Source organism: Schistocerca nitens, chromosome 7, assembly GCF_023898315.1.
Source record: "Schistocerca nitens isolate TAMUIC-IGC-003100 chromosome 7, iqSchNite1.1, whole genome shotgun sequence".
In the NCBI taxonomy this organism is placed as follows: Eukaryota; Metazoa; Arthropoda; class Insecta; order Orthoptera; family Acrididae; genus Schistocerca; species Schistocerca nitens.
Genome location: NC_064620.1, coordinates 152,497,849 through 152,515,031, shown reverse-complemented (window position 1 = coordinate 152,515,031; position 17,183 = coordinate 152,497,849).

The following is a 17,183-nucleotide window of genomic DNA, read 5'->3' as shown; positions in this document are numbered from 1 at the left end:
AGAAGGGATCGGTTGGTAGGACATGTTTTGAGGCATCAAGGGATCACAAATTTAGCATTGGAGGGCAGCGTGGAGGGTAAAAATCGTAGAGGGAGACCAAGAGATCAATACACTAAGCAGATTCAGAAGGATGTAAGTTGCAGTAGGTACTGGGAGATGAAGAAGCTTGCACAGGATAGAGTAGCATGGAGAGCTGCATCAAACCAGTCTCAGGACTGAAGACCACAACAACATTCTAAACACGCCTGTGGTTGGTAGTAAATGAGTGCTGTGTTTGCATTGTGTGCACGATTCCACTTAGCTCGCATAACGCGGTTTGAACTCGACCTCTAAGGAAACGTGCAATTACTCACCAAGTGTTTGGACTTCAGAAGAATGACTGCCATCAGTATTCCTAAAATATTCGATTGAGGTAGGACAGGGACCTCTATATTAGAATAGACAACAACTATTCCCTGTAATTGTATATATTGGAATCACTTTTGCACATGTTGGGCCATTACAATGCACAAGAGCAATCTCAGGTATCGCCTGATCCCGGTATTAAATTTCTCAAATAACGTAAAAGATCAGTAATATCACAAAATTCAGTGTAGTTAATTATTTTGAGAGAAAGACCCTCTGGTGGAAAACTATCCTGATGTCGAACTGAACAATGTGACCGGCTCCAACAAATTTTATTCTTTCCCCACAAATGTTAACCAAACGTGGCCATCGAGCGCACTAAGGAAATACGTTACCTTCGGGAAATATGACAAGGAGTACAGATCTTCCTACTTTGAGCTACGATCACTGACTTAAGAACTGGCCTGTGACACGACTTTCACATTTAATGGCGTGCTGTGTTCTTTACCTTATGTCGCACAGAGTCGTCGGCTTGGCTGCTGCCGCGTGTCGTCAGATTTGTAAAGCTATCAAAATCCTATACTGAGCCTGGCTGATTCTACATCATCTAACTTGCCCTACGTTTCCATGAAGCGAGAGGCTTTTTGTGGCTGCGCACATGGGTAAGGCTGGCGCGCAGTGTGTTACTCTGCCTTCGCTGTTCTATTAAGAATTTAACTATATTGGCTCTCTTCGTTCTCCACTCAGGAGATTTATAAAAAGAATTCAGCCATCCCTTGACTGAATTCTAGAGCCGGGTGAACAAAATGTTCACACCAACATATCTCCTTTGCCTGTCGTCACGTCAGAGAGGGATGCCCTCCGACCGCACTCGACGACGTTTCAAGGCAAAGTGCCTGTCGTGCTGGGTAATTGTGCGTCTCCTCAGCCTAGCTTCCCTTTCTTCTGAGTGGGTTTGGACACTGGATGAAACAGCCAATGGCAGTCGCTCTTACATTTCGCTCGCGTGATATACTGTTCTTTCCCCAGCTCCCTGTCGTGCCCGTCACCTTCGCTTGATCTTGTGATCTTGACTAGACTGCGGCTCTGCAGTCCATAGTGTCACAGCGTGGCTAACTGAAATTGTCTCCCCCCCCCCCCCCCCGCCCCAGTGATGGTTCAAATGGCTCTGAGCACTATGGGACTCAACTGCTGTGGTCATAAGTCCCCTAGAACTTAGAACTACTTAAACCTAACTAACCTAAGGACAGCACACAACACCCAGCCATCACGAGGCAGAGAAAATCCCTGACCCCGCCGGGAATCGAACCCGGGAACCCGGGCGTGGGAAGCGAGAACGCTACCGCACGACCACGAGATGCGCCGCCCCAGTGATGCTTCAACCCTGTCTCTACCTAACTTAAACATGCAAATTTACGAAAGGGAGTTATTGGCGTCACTCTTGATGCCTCGTGCGTTAAATCTCAAACAAGTGAAATATACACACAGAAACCCGCCCCATGTGTGCAAAACTAGTGTCTTGCAACACTATAATTTACCAGGAAGTTCCTTGATACTAATGGTCTGTATTAAGTACAGGTATAACAGTCGCATTATTGAAAGTGGTAACTTGAAAGTGGTGACTTCATTGGCGCTCATCTCACCAACCGCTGAGGCCGTTTCGTGTCAATTCTAGGCGGCGGTGAGTCTGAAATGTTTTCCTCAGCCACTAGTAAGAAAGCCACATATTTTCAGCACTCGATGTTGCAGTTGTGACGTGCATCGCAGAACCGTCAAGAGAAGGTGTGAAATGTGGCTGGGATGGGGGTCTGACGACCGTCCCATCCCATGACACGCTCAGGGCTGGCAGAATTTTAGTCAAATTTGATGACAACGAGGCGTCACTGAGCCACCTTACACCTCACATTAACTTCTGAGCTGTAGCCTCTTTTTAGCATGTGTCGAAACCACGCTTATTGGAGCGTCGTAGAGCCCGCGGTGGACTTCGCAGGGCGCCACGTTTTTGTACCATTATAGAGGAAGGGTTTAGGCACCTTTGAGCCAAATTTCAAACATGTGTCGAAACGGGACACAATTACGGGGTTTCTACGCAATTAAATTTGTGGTCCCTTGACGTCTGATAATGTGTCCTACCAACAGATCCCTTCTTTTAGCCACATCGTGCAACAAATTTCTTGTCTCCCCAATTCTAGAAAGTAACTCCTCATTAGTTATGCGATCTACCCAAGTAATCTTCAGCGTACTTTTGTAGCACCACATTTCAAAAGCTTCTATTCTCTTCTTGTCTAAACTGTTTATCGTCCATTTTTCACTTACTTACATGGCTACACTCCAGACAAATACTTTGACTCTATATGTTATATCCTCTCTACTTTTCACCTACGTCTACATGTACATAGATACTCCGCAAGCCACTCCACTGTGAGTGGCGGTGGCTACCTTGTACCACTACTAGTCATTTCCTTTCCTGCTCCACCCACAACTTACCTTATTTGTCCTTACGAGCAGTGTATGTTGGTGGGAGTAGACCAGTCGTTTGGAATTCAGCTTCAAATGCCGGTTCTCCAAATTTTCTCAATGATGTTCCTCACAAACAACGCCGCCTTCCTTCGAGGGATTCCCATTTGTGTTCCCGAAGCATCTTCGCAACACTTACGTGTTTTTACGTGTTTTTTCGAACCTACCGGTAACAGATCTGGCAGCCCGCTTTTGAATTGCTTCGATGTCTTTCTTCAGTCCGATCTGGTACGGATCACAAACACTCGAGCAGTACTCAAGAACAGGTCGCACCAGTTTCCTATATGCGTCCTCCTTTACAGGTGAACCACACTTTCCTAAAATTCTCTGAGTAAACCGAAGTATATGAGCATTCGCTCTCTCTGTCACAGTCCTCACATGCTCGTTCCACCTTATATCACTCTGCAACGCCACGCACAGCCATTTCATCGACTTGACTGTGTCGAGTAGGTCACTAGTAGTACCGTATATGAATATTACAGGTTGATCTTCCTACTCATCCGCATTAACTGACATTTTTATAGGTTTAGAGCTTGCTGCCATTCATCACACTAACTGGAAATTTTGTCTAAGTCATCTTGCATCTTCCTGCAGTCACTCAGCTTCGAGACCCTACGGTACACCACGGCATCTTCACCAAAAAACAGCAAATTGCTGCTCACCCTGTCCACTAAATCATTCATGTATACAGAGAACAAGAGCCAGCCGCGGCGGCCGTGCGGTTCTAGGCGCTTCAGTCCGGAACCGCGCGACTGCTACGGTCGCAGGTTCGAATCCTGCCTCGGGCATGGATGTGTGTGATGTCCTTAGCTTGGTTAGGTTTAAGTAGTTCTAAGTTCTAGGGGACTGATGACCTTAGATGTTAAGCCCCATAGTGCTCAGAGCCATTTGAACAGAGAACAAAAGCGGTCCTATCACACTTCCCTGGGGCACCCTTGACGATTCGCTTGTCCCTGATGAACACTCGCGTTCTATTACTTAAGAAATATTCGGGCCATTCACATATTTGTGAACTTATTCCACTTTCTCGTACCTCCTTTAATAGCCTCCAATGGGGCACCGTGTCAAATGCTTTCCAGAAATCTAGATATATGTAATGTGTCTGTTGTCCCTCATCCATAGTTCTCAGTACATCATGTGAGAAAAGGGAAGCTGACTTTCGCACGACTGATGCTTTCTAAAGCCATGCTGATTCTTGGACATAAACTTGTCTGTATCAAGAAAGGTCATCTTATTTGAACTGAGAATATGTTCAAGGAGGCCGTAGCAAAGAGAACTTGGGGATATTGGTCTGTAATTTTGCGGGTCCATTCTTTTACCCTTCCTATATATTGGAGTCAACCCGCATTTATTTATAGTTGCTTGAGACTTCATTCACGATAATACAAGCTAGGTAAGGGGCAGAAGAGGAAATAGGATCGCAGTCAAAGGGTAAAGAAATTTTGAGAGGATCGAGAAGGCAAACAAGGGAAAAATGAATAACCTGTGAAGTTGTTTTAAGGGCAAATATGGTTAGTAATAAAAAAATAAATGAATATGGCAAATGATTTCATTTTAGTGGCCCCGCAATAATTATCAAAGATTAATGAAGGTACGTTATTAGACTGGAGTTCAGTTTTCAGCAACCTTATATGCTAAGGTTGATTTCTTAGCGATTTTGTTACATGTCTTAGGTGAGGGTTTATAAATTATTTTTTGTAATTCACTGAACTATCGAAGGTGAGCCTGGTTTGCTCCCTCAAGGGTACAGTTCAGGAATCAAAAACACAGACAGTTTTTCGACAGAGCAGAATTTCGATGACCCGATAACTCTCTGACATTCGTCCTGTTTCACATGCTGAAAGCGAGTGGGTAAATTGATATAGTGGCTAAGCAAAGACATAGAGATACAAAATGAAAGAGAAACGAGTTCTTGATGACCATGTCAAGAGAATTTCTGACAGAAAATAAGACCTATTGAAGAGATAGGACGTTAAGAAGAGGAAAATTGGAGTCGAGGTCATATAGGCAGAGCAGTATGTTAATGGCGACTATGAGCGAAGTGACTGTGGCGTGTTTATAATTGACCGGGTAGAAGCGTCTCCATGTCATGAAACTTGACCACGGCTAGCAAAGCGATGTGCTGACCCCTGCCCGTCCATATCTGCATCTGATGAAGCCATTCGGCCGAGGATGACACGACGGTCGGTCGGAACCGTTCGGTCTTGAGAGCTCTGATAGACGGACTTTACAGGAATAACCATCTGCAACGACGTAGCCCCTATGGAGTTAGTCTGTGTAATACGTATTTTATATGAATTTTCGTTATTACTTAATACATACTGTTTGAAAAGTTTGTTCTTATCATTTTTAGGGCAGAAATCAAGGAAGTATTCTTTGTGATGAGAAACTAAAGTACAATAGTAAGACTCGATTGTAAAAGGCTATGCACTGAAAGATTTCTTGCGACATATGATAATTTGCATTGCGTGTGCTTACTTGTCGCGGAAAGCGATATGCGCCACGCCGTGGTCGTAAATGGAGTGAATAAATGGTAACAGATGCACGTGAAAACTGGACTATGTATTTACCTCAGTACTACAGAGTGATACAGCTTCATTTACATCTTTACCCCGATACCATCTATGCTGAACCTCGCTACCATATCGATTTACACCTGCCACCTTGTGGCGTAAAACCTGAGCGCCTGCAGCAAGAGTATGAATGCTCGAAATTTTATTGAAACGTATGGGTAAATAATATACAGGGTCGTCAGAAACAGTCTGAAAAGTTTGCAAGGGCGTTTCAGGGTAGGTTGTGTTGAGAAATAATTGTTAAGAAAAGAATTCGATACGTTGCGCCGTTTCCGAGTTAATTAGCATTGAAGTTAGCCAATCAGGCCGTTGCGCGCGCAAATTCAAACGGAAAGTCAGATAGAGTGAATGTCAGTTCTCCTCATAGCGTAGATTATACCGCACGAGACTACTCAAGCTTTGGCTCGGGTTCCATCCTTATGACTGCAGCATGTCCAATTTTTGTATCGCTGTCTCGTTCGATTTTAGGAAACCAGACGAAGAACAAGTTTGGCGACACCGTTTCTGGCGGACCGCCTAAATTTGCGCGGTAAACAGTCTGATTGGCTAAATTCAGTGCTAAGTAACTCACAAGGGAACCTCCCCATCGCACCCCCCTCAGATTTAGTTATAAGTTGGCACAATGGATAGGCCTTGAAAAACTGAACACTGATCAATCGAGAAAACAGGAAGAAGTTTTGTGGAACTATGAAAAAAATAAGCAAAATATACAAACTGAGTAGTCCATGTGCAAGACAGGCAACATAAAGGCTACTCTGTGCGTAGGAGCGCCGTAGTCGCGTGGTTAGCGTGATCGGCTGCGGAACGAGAGGTCCTTGGTTCAAGTCTTCCCTCCAGTGAAAATTTTCTTTTTTTTATTTTGGCAAAGTTATGATCCGTCCGTTCGTTCATTGACGTCTCTGTTCACTGTAATAAGTTTAGTGTCTGTGTTTTGCGACCGCACCGCAAAACCGTGCGATTAGTAGACGAAAGGACGTGCCTCTCCAATGGCAACCGAAAACATTTGATCGCAAGGTCATAGGTCAACCGATTCCTCCACAGGAAAACACGTCTGACATATTCTCTATGACACTGGTGACGGCATGTGCATCACATGACAGGAATACGTTGTCGACCCACCTAACTTGTACACTTGGCGGATGGGTAAAAAGATTCGTCTACGTTGCCCGATTTAAGTTTTCTTGTGGATGTAATAATCACTCCCAAAAAAGTGATGAAAACATAAGAGTTTGTCACAAAAACTGCAACAAATGAATGCAACAGTTTCACAGTCGCACGGTTTTCCCTGTGCTCTGTCAAAACATTTGTTTTTAACGTTTTCAAATTTTTCCGTGTGTAGACCGTCAAATCCTGCATATGTCCAAGCAATTCTAAACATGTCCTGGACTTTTGGAGAGCGAAGCTGATTATGTGTAAGTACCTGAACATTGATAATTGTCTGAAAATAAAAAATTAAACTTTTCACTCGAGGGAAGACTTGAACCAAGGACCTTTCGTTCCGCAGCTGCTCACGCTAACCACGGGGCCACGATGCTCCTGAGTTCAGAGCACCCTTGATGTTGCCTGTCTTGCGCATGGACTATTCATTTTGTATATTTTGCTTATTTTTTTTCATAGTTCCACAAAACTTCTTCCTGTTTTCTCGATTGATCTGTGTTCAGTTTTTCAAGGCCTATCCACTGTGCCAACTTATAACTAAATCTGAGGGGGGTGCGATGGGGAGGTTCCCTTGTCAGAAACGGCGCGACTTATCGAATTTTTTCTTGACAATTATTTCTCACAATTTAATTTTCCATGAAACATTTAAGTCTCATCTTTATCTATGATTCGACTTCAGCCCTTCGTGCAGGAATGTTGAACATAGTTCTGCGGTGGTGAAACGGTCAGCATTTTTGACAGTAAGCCAAGGAGATCCGGGTTCGAGTCCCGGCTGTGGCACGAATTTTGATTCACTTTCTCAGCTTTCCTCATTATCGTAGATAAAGATGACACTTAAATGTCTCAGGGAAAATTTAATTATAAGATCTATACGATCAGCTGTGGTGAAGGACTTTCCCATTACGTCCAACGCTGGGGTGCTATTCCAATGCCCGACAGCCCTGGAAATAGTGACAATGTGGGGGGTGGCGAATAAGCTGAAGATATAAATTGAAGTGCATGTTGGGGAAGGCACTGGACTTCGGTCCTTCGTGCAGCAATGTTGACCATAGTGCTGAGATGATGTAATGGTCAACATTTCTGCCTGATAAGCAAGAAGACCTCGAGTCGAGCCCTGGCTGCGGCAGAAATTGTGATTTATTTCTTCAGCTTCCATAATTATTTCTGAGCACAACTTACTCTGCAACACCCTACAATTTTCTTCTAATGATCCGTCCCTACATGCATAATGAATGATTTTGATAAAATACAAAATGCGTGGAATACACATACTTAGTGTATTTTAATTTTGCACAAATTTATTACATCATCTATTTTGTGTAGTATGTCGCGACAGGGGAGATGAACAAGAGAAAGATTTCAAACACTAACGAAGTGTAACCACCTACAATTCGGAGCTTGGACTGTTAGGAACCTGAATGTAATAGGGAAACCAGAAAATCTTAAAAGGTAAATACCAAGTCAAGACAAATATAGAGTAAAAAATGTATAACAGAAGTAGGACTCATACTTAATAGGAAGATAGAACAAAGAGTCATTGCGTACAGTTCAACGGCTTGATTACTTTAAATTTATTTATCATAACCAATGATTCTGGAAAGCCTGCAGCTATGTCGTTTATGATTTAAATAACGAAATACTGCACTAGTTACGTATGAATTCGCAAAAAACACGTTACTGGCGCAGTGTTTCGTTATTTAAATCTAGAGCCAATCAAAAAGTTTCAATCTGAAGGCGTTGCTGCAGCGTATACATTGATCAGCCAGAACGTTATGACCACAGACCAACTATCTATACAAACCCGTCCAGGCGACAGCAGCGTCAACTGGCGAGGAATGACTGCTGGTCAGACACGCGCACGGTACATGAAGTATCAGTGAGCGTGCTGCCCATGAGTCGAAAGGGAAGGCGCGCGGCGCGCGTTCTATCTGAGATGGACCGAGGGAAGATTGTGATGGACCGGAGTCTCGGCATGAACGTTTCGGAAACTGCACCACTCATCAGGTGCTACAGGAGCGCTGTGGTGAATGTCTTCAGCATGTGGCGAAACCAAGCTGAAACCACGTCCAGACGTCGTGGGGTTGGGTGGCCACCTCTCTTACAGGTATCGGACGTCGTAGACTGGATGGACCGGTAAAACAGGACAGGCGGCGAACTGTATCGGAACTAACATCAGACTTTAATGCTGGGCAGAGTACAAGAGTGTCTGAAGACACAGTGCACCGAACGCTCCTAACGATGGGCCTACGCAGCCGACGACCCGTGTATGTTCCAATGTTGACATCTCGACATCGGCAGCTACGACTGAAATGGGAACGTGACCATCGGCACTGAACGTTGGCATAGTGGCAGAGCGTTGCACAGCCTGATGATCCCGACACCTTCTTCATCGTGCCGATGGGACACCACGAGTCCGTCGTGTTCCAGGGGAACAGCTCCTTGACCCCTGTACTGCGGGACGACGCGGCTCCATTATGGTCTGGGCAACATTCACGTGTGCTTCCAAGGGTCCAGTGGAGCTCGTGCAAGGCACCACGTCGGCCAAGGAGTATCGTACACTGGTTGCAGACCATGTACACCCCTTCATGACGATCATGTTTCCCTACGAAAGTGGCATTTTTCAACAACATAATGCGCCATGTCACAACGCCAGGAGTACGATGGAGTGGTTCGATGAACACAGTGGCAGTATCCAACTGATATACTGTGCTCCCCCCCGCCCCTCAAACCCGCCACATTTGAACGAGACTGAACACATTTGGGGTGTGATAGAACGAGGCGTCAGAGCTCATCACCTCCTACCCAGAATTAACGTAAATGTTTGTGCAGTCTCCCTCAGAGACCTATCAAGGACTCATTTCTTCTATGCCCCGACGCGTCGCCGTTTTTATCCGTGCCAGAGGTGGACATACGGCCTATTAGGTAGATGGTCATAATGCTCTGGTAAATACGTTTGGGCAGCGTAGCTCGACTCCGATGCAGATAATTACCAACATGTAGCCAAGGGATTAATGTGGCACTCGCGTCTTTTGAACGTTCGTGCGGTAATTGCGGATTCGTGAAATTTGGCGATTTCATTACCAAATGCTGTTATTCTTTTCTTGGCTGCCGAAGGACAAACAGCGCAGTGTCTTCCTCCCAGTCTCTCAGACCACATCCCCTCCACGCTCAATGTCCTCTTCTTTTCTGTCTATCTCTTGCTACCCCTTCTCTATCTCTCCACGCCCTCCTCCTCCTCCTCCTCTCTCTCTCTCTCTCTCTCTCTCTCTCTCTCTCTGTCTGTCTGTCCATTTCGCACTGCCCCCTCTGTAACAGTCCATCTCCTCCTGCCCACTTTCTGTCTGTCCTTCTCCTCCCCCCCCTCTCTGTTATCCACTTTCCTCTGCCAGACTCCTCCACACTTCTCTCTATCTTTCTCTGCCGGCCGCGGTGGTCTCGCGGTTCTAGGCGCGCAGTCCGGAGCCGTGCGACTGCTACGGTCGCAGGTTCGAATCCTGCCTCGGGCATGGATGTGTGTGATGTCCTTAGGTTAGTTAGGTTTAAGTAGTTCTAAGTTATAGGGGACTGATGACCACAGCAGTTGAGTCCCATAGTGCTCAGAGCCATTTGAACCAGCCTATCTTTCTCTTCCCCTTGTATCTAAATCCATCAACTCCATCACTAATTCTCCTTCCCCCCCCCCCCCGCCTTTCTCTGTTCACTTAATCCTTCCCGTCTACATGGCAGCAAAACTTGCTAGATATGCTAATGCGTTAATGTGGGACCCGTTTGTGCTGGTAAAAAAAGTTACTTCCAGTTTTGACCACCAGATGCAAATCCGGCGCTGTACAGCATCTCTCTGATGTGTCCAGTGCTCATCGTGAACAAATTGTGTTACTTTCTTATGAAATACCTGCATTCTTAATATGTAGCGTCAACTTGACCTTATGCGTGACATGTCCGATTCAGTACACAAAGAAAGTTTTTCGTGAAATGACAGTGTACTGAATTTGTGAATGTTAATTTGAGTGTTAATATCACCAGTTCAATTTCATTTAATGGCAGCTATCGGCCACAAATTATTATTTGAAGTAAGCTGCATGACTAAACAACACAACTGTGCATGTGACCTGACGAGATACAGTTAATCTAGATTTTGAATGTGGTATGTCTTCGTTTTGTTTTACAAATGTATTGTTGTAATTGTTGTAAAACTATTAGTTCTGGTATAGATGATGGCTGTGGCCGTAACATGTTGGGGTGGATATTTTTAAAAAGAATAAATAAGACACAACAGCACGGACGCAATGAACCTTAGTTTACGCTGATGAGTCAAAATATTTTGACCACCTGCTTAATAGCTGGTTTGTCCGTCCTTGGAACAAAATACGTCACTGATTCTGCGTATCACGGATCCGACAGTTTGTTGGTAGATTTGTGGGGATGTGTGGCAATAGATGTCAACTTACAGGTCATGTAATTCGGATAAATAACCGGCGGCTGATTTTACGTGCGCAGTGATGGCGCCCGATAGCGACCCAGATGTGTTCCATACCATTTATGTCGGGCGAATTTGATGGTAGAGAGATCAACGTGAGTTCACTATAATGCTCCTCAAACCACTGCAGCACGGTTCTGTCTTAGAGAGACGGACCATTAAACTGTTGAAAGATGATGTCACCGTCGGGAAAGATGGGATGCAGGTGGCTCGCAGCTGTCAGCGTGTCTTCGATTACTACCACAGGCCCCAGGCAAGTACACCGGAGAATGTCTCCCTCAGCGTAATATTGCTCGCACCAACCTGTGCCCGTGGCGTGCTGCACGTTTCGAGGCTCTGTGTACCTCTATGACGGCGTTTGCGGAGACGACCAGCGGCCTAGTGTAGCAAAAATGTGATTCATCCGAAGAGCCGAGGTTTCCATTAATCGTCGGTCGATTCCCGATGGTCCCGTGCACACTGCAGTCGTAGTTAACGATGTCATTGGGTCAACATGTGAACACTTAGTGGTGGTCTGCTGTGGAGCTACATGTTCAATACGGTACGACGAACGGTGTGCTCCAAAACAATTGTGCGAGCACCAGTATTGCGCTCTTTCGGCAGTGATACCACAGATCACCATCTATCCTACTTCAAAGAGAAGACAAAACCTCCGAACTCTGCGGTGAGTGAGGAGTCGTGGACGTCCAAACATTTAGAACCTAGAGGTAGTTTCACTGTCCTTCTACCTCCTTTCGTGGATGCTTATGACATTAAGACGTGAACATTCGACCAGATTCGCAGTTTTCGAGATACTCGTTCACAAGCTCTGCGTAGTAATAATCTGACCTCTGTCGAAGTTGCTTATCCCAATGGATTTCCCCATCTGTAGCCCATATCTTCGCTCGAGTGATCCCCCCCCTCCCCCTATGTGACTGCTCCGCTTACACACCCTTGTTATTGTACGAGTATCACGTGCGCCGGTCGGAGTGGCAGAGTGGTTCTAGACGCTACAGTCTGGAGCCGAGCGACCGCTACGGCCGCAGGTTCGAATCCTGCCTCGGGCATGGGTGTGTGTGATGTCCTTAGGTTAGTTAGGTTTAATTAGTTCTAAGTTCTCGGCGACTGATGACCTCAGAAGTTAAGTCGCACAGTGCTCAGAGCCATTTTTTGCGTCACGTGCCCGCAACGCCAATAGATGGCATCCAACGTCGTGGTCGGCAGTGATCACCATGTTTTGGCTTATCAGTGTATTTTACTTCCACATACAGTTGACGACATAGACCAAACAAAGAAACAATCCAAATACTGACACAAGCAGTCGCTGACAGTAAGTAAGAAAGTATGAGGGCGAGTGCCTGCTGCACTGTGCTTATAACGAGGCCCCCGGCAGATGGCGCGGCGGGTGGTGTGCCGTGTACGCAACTCATGTGGCTCACTGCAGGCGACCTCTGACGGCGAAGATGCCGTTGGCCGAATATTCGAAGGGCAGCGCGCAGGTGTTCGGGTGCCCCGGCGCATATCCAGGTACTACGTACACGATTATAACCAAAATCGCAGTTCACCTGCTTGTAGTCGTGTAGCAAACGAACACAGAGGAAAAAACAAGACATCCTCAATTCGTTCTGTGTCTGGAAAGTTCTACATATATTTTAGAAACTATATTGGTCACCCACAGCCGGCCGGTGTGGCCGTGTGGTTCTAGGCGCTACAGTCTGGAGCCGAGCGACCGCTACGGTCGCAGGTTCGAATCCTGCCTCGGGCATGGATGTGTGTGATGTCCTTAGGTTAGTTAGGGTTAAGTAGTTCTAAGTTCTAGGGGACTGATGACCTCAGAAGTTAAGTCCCATAATGCTCAGAGCCATTTGAACCAACTACAGTTATATAAATATTTTGTAAAAATTTGCGCGGTGCTCAAAGCGAATATATTGCTTTTTTGAATGAAGACGGGAACTTTCTAGTTACATAAACGGAAAAATGCCTCTTCAGTATCAAGAAGATACGCAGATTTAAGTTACAACGAAAGAGAATTTTCATCCACATACGCTTTCTCCACATGAGGTTGAAAACGGTAAAGTTGGCAGCAAGATAAATGTTTCTCCTAATAGTAGCCAGGAGCATTTTCTTTCGTGTTTCAGCTGATATTTACAATTTCTTTTTTGCAATGAGTAGCTCGAGCCGGCCTAAACAAAAACAGCGTCTTTCACGCGACGTCCAATGCCAGAGGAAAGTGTCGGTTTTTTTCTCTTTGCAAACAAAATGATTTTTAAAGCGGAATTTTACGTGATCATTCCACAGAACGGTCTCAAATAACTTAACTGCGATATTCGGTTGATGGACGCTTTTTTATTTTATTTTTATTTTACGTCTAATTCCATAGGACTAAATTTAGGAGCCAATCTCTATGGTCATGGAATGTGTCAGTACATGAAATGACAACAGAAAAGTAATAACAGGTAACATGAAATGTTTATGAATCCTAAAAGGACGTCAAGCAACAAGTTTATATAAGTGCGATCAACAATATAACATAGGAATCAGCTTAATTTTTCAAGGAACTCCTCGACAGAATGGATCGAATGACCCTAGAACAAACGTGGATTACAGCTAAGATTTTCGAATTCTTGTGGTAGCTTTTGAAAATGGATGCCGCAGAATACTGCACGTCTTTCTGCACAAGAGTCAAGAAAGTGCGATCCAAAAGCAGATTGGATTTCTGCTTAGTGTTAACTGAGTGAAAGCTGCTAATTCTTGGGAATAAACTGAAATTGTTAACAAGAAGCGACAGTAAAGAATATACATACTGAGAGACCAATGTCAGAATACCCAGACTAACGAACAGTTATAAACAAGAGGTTTCGCGAACTTACACTACTTATTGCCGGAACCACCCGTTTCTGAGGCAAAAATATCCCGAAACATAATATCATTCGTCATAAGCGATTGAGAATAAGCAAAGTGAACTAATTTTCGTGTTGAGCTATCACTTACTTCAGATACTGTTCTGATAGTGAACATGGCAGCATTAAGTGTTCGAACAAGATCGTGAACATTGGGTTTCCACAACAGTTTGCTCTCTGTCTGAACAACGAAAAATCTGAATTCAGTCTCACTAATCTTATGTCCATTCTGTATAACGAGAACGTCAGATTTTTTGAACTGAAAAAATTGAGCCTTACTGTCATTTAGCATTAGCTTACTTTTTACAAGCTATGAACTTGTCTTGAACTGCACTATTTAAAACAATGCCACCATCGCACACAACATCCTTTATTACCAAGCTGGTGTCATCAGCAAACAGAAATATTTTAGAATCACCTGTAATACTATAAGGCATCTCATTTACATAGAAAACGAACAAGAGTGGCCCCAGCACTGATCCCTGGGGCACCTCCCATTTAACTGTGCTCTACTTGAACCCCATATCATAACCATTCTCAATAGTTTGGAGAATGACCTTTTATAGTCAGTTCTTAAAGTAAGAGGTGACCCAATTGTGAGCTACTCCCCGTATTCTATGATGGTCCAACTTATGGATCAATATTTTGTGATCAACACAACCAAACGCCTTAGTTAAATAAAAGATGCCTATGGTTCGAAACCTTTTGTTTAATCCATCCAGTGCGTCACAGAGAAAGGAGAATAAAGCATATTCAGTTGTTAAACCACTTCTAAAACAAAAATGTACATTTAACAGCAGATTATGTGAAGTTAAATGACGAATTATCCTTACATACACAGTCTCTTCAAAAACTTCAGCAAACACTCATGAGCCCGCATCTCGTGGTCGTGCGGTAGCGTTCTCGCTTCCCACGCCCGGGTTCCCGGGTTCGATTCCCGGCGGGGTCAGGGATTTTCTCTGCCTAGTGATGGCTGGGTGTTGTGTGCTGTCCTTAGGTTAGTTAGGTTTAAGTAGTTCTAAGTTCTAGGGGACTGATGACCATAGATGTTAAGTCCCATAGTGCTCAGAGCCATTTTTTGAAACACTCATGACATAGAAATAGGTCTAAAATTGTGTACATTATCCTTTTCTCCCTTTTTATAATGAGGGTTTACTACTGAGTACTTTAATCGTTCAGAAAACTGACTATTGCTAAAGCAAAAATTACAAATATGGTTAAGTACAGAGCTAACACGCGCAACACAGTACTTTAGTACTCTGATAGGCACTGCATCATATCTATGACAGTTCTTAGAGTCAACAATTAAATCACTGAAGACTATCTCCCCCCTTGTCAGTTTCACGGAGGAGTATTTCCGGTATCAGTCTCGGAAAGGCATTTCCCGAGAGATTTATATGATTCCCTGTAGAAACTAGGTTTTTATTTAATTTACCATCTATGTTCAGAAAGCGACTGTTAAATACTGTACATGCATCTGACGTATCAGTAACAGAAACATTTTTACTACGTATTAACAGCGACAGTAAAACACGAGGAGTAACGAATACTCCAGCAGCGACCACACCTGCCTGGTCCTCGCTGACTGCTACCATCAAGCATGCAGCTCTGCTCATTTGCTGCTGGAGTACTCGTTTTTCGACATGTTTTACTGTCGATGTTAATACACTCCGATCAACCGAGTGTCCCACTAGACTAACTTAGGACCGCTATGTTGAATTAGCACATGAAATTCAGCTTTAAAAGTCATTTTCTTTGTAACGGAAAACAAACCGACGCTTTCTGTTGACTCTGGGCGTCCTAATGGAAGATGTGACAAGCAGCAAGTGTTTGCAGTGTCCCCATCTGCACATTGCAAACACGAAATAGCAAATACTTGCGCAGACACCAGAGGAAATTCACCTGACCACTCTTAGTAGAGAGACCCGGTGGAAGCAGAGATAACGTCCTTGGCACCTTTAATCCACCAACAAGATCTAAACAGGTAAATAGCTTCCTTCAAACACTTTTTCTGGAAACACAATGCATTTATAACTATTTACGTTTATGATTCCATAGCTCGCTGTTTTCCTTTCGCTCCCACAGGGGCGTCATTCAGTCGCCAATCTGAGGTTGTTTCGTTTGGGCCTAACGTTTCTTTTATGATATCCTCGGTTAAGCAGGAGATTTTCGCGCGCGCGCGCACACACACACACACACACACAGACACACACACACACACACACACACACACACACACACAGTCAACTGTAGGGTCAGAGGCAGACTCATAAGCATCCCAGCTGAAGGTTTGAAGCAAGTCTGCCGGTGGCCAACGAGAAGCGATGCCGCTCTCTCTCAAAGAGAAATCTCCCGACATATGAAACTCATATAGCCACAGCTAACGATGTACGCTACTTTGAAACCGTAGCACACGAACTTGGCTACACGAAATGAAAGCAGGTTCAAGACGGTGTCATCTCACCGCAAATATCAGCGTTAGAAATTTGACTCCAGACATTAATATCCTTCATGTTTAAACTTTGCTCGCGAACAGCTTCATATATTCGGTATGAGTAAAGAGGGATCTCTGTCAGTGTTATGAGTTTTACAGATGACAAAAGTAGCTGTGAGTTTTTCAAATACGACAAACTAATTCAGATTCTTCGATAAACTGTTATTGGCCACGATGATGTAAACATAGTCACTATACTAGAATGAGATTCCATATGCAAAAATTGTTCGAACAACATAGGGAACAACCTCAGTCACGCAAAGTATTCGTTACACTTTCGCACCATCTCTTCTTTCGTTCAACATTTAGTCTGGCAAGAATCACTCTAATGCGACGTCGCAAATTCTTCGGTAAGGCTCATTTGAAAGTTTTGTGTTAACAATTGTGACAGGAAAAATACTAGCTGCTAATGACTCACCATGAGCATCAGCAGGATGACAGAAAATGAGTGTCCCGGATGCGAAGAGATCAACTTTCTATCGAATGTGTTTATTACGCTTTACGAAATGAACATAGTCGACATTCAAGAAATGTTCAAAACATATCATTAACTTACACCATGAACACTGAATGAAAAATGGTGCACCGCAGTTATCACAAAGGTTCGCACTATCAGGATCAAAGGCGGACGCCTTAGGAATTACAAACCATGCAGGACGTTCAGTTATATATATCCACTCTTAAAGAATACATGCAGAATAATATTGGTGTGACGGGGTGATGAGAACTGATGGAGTGTG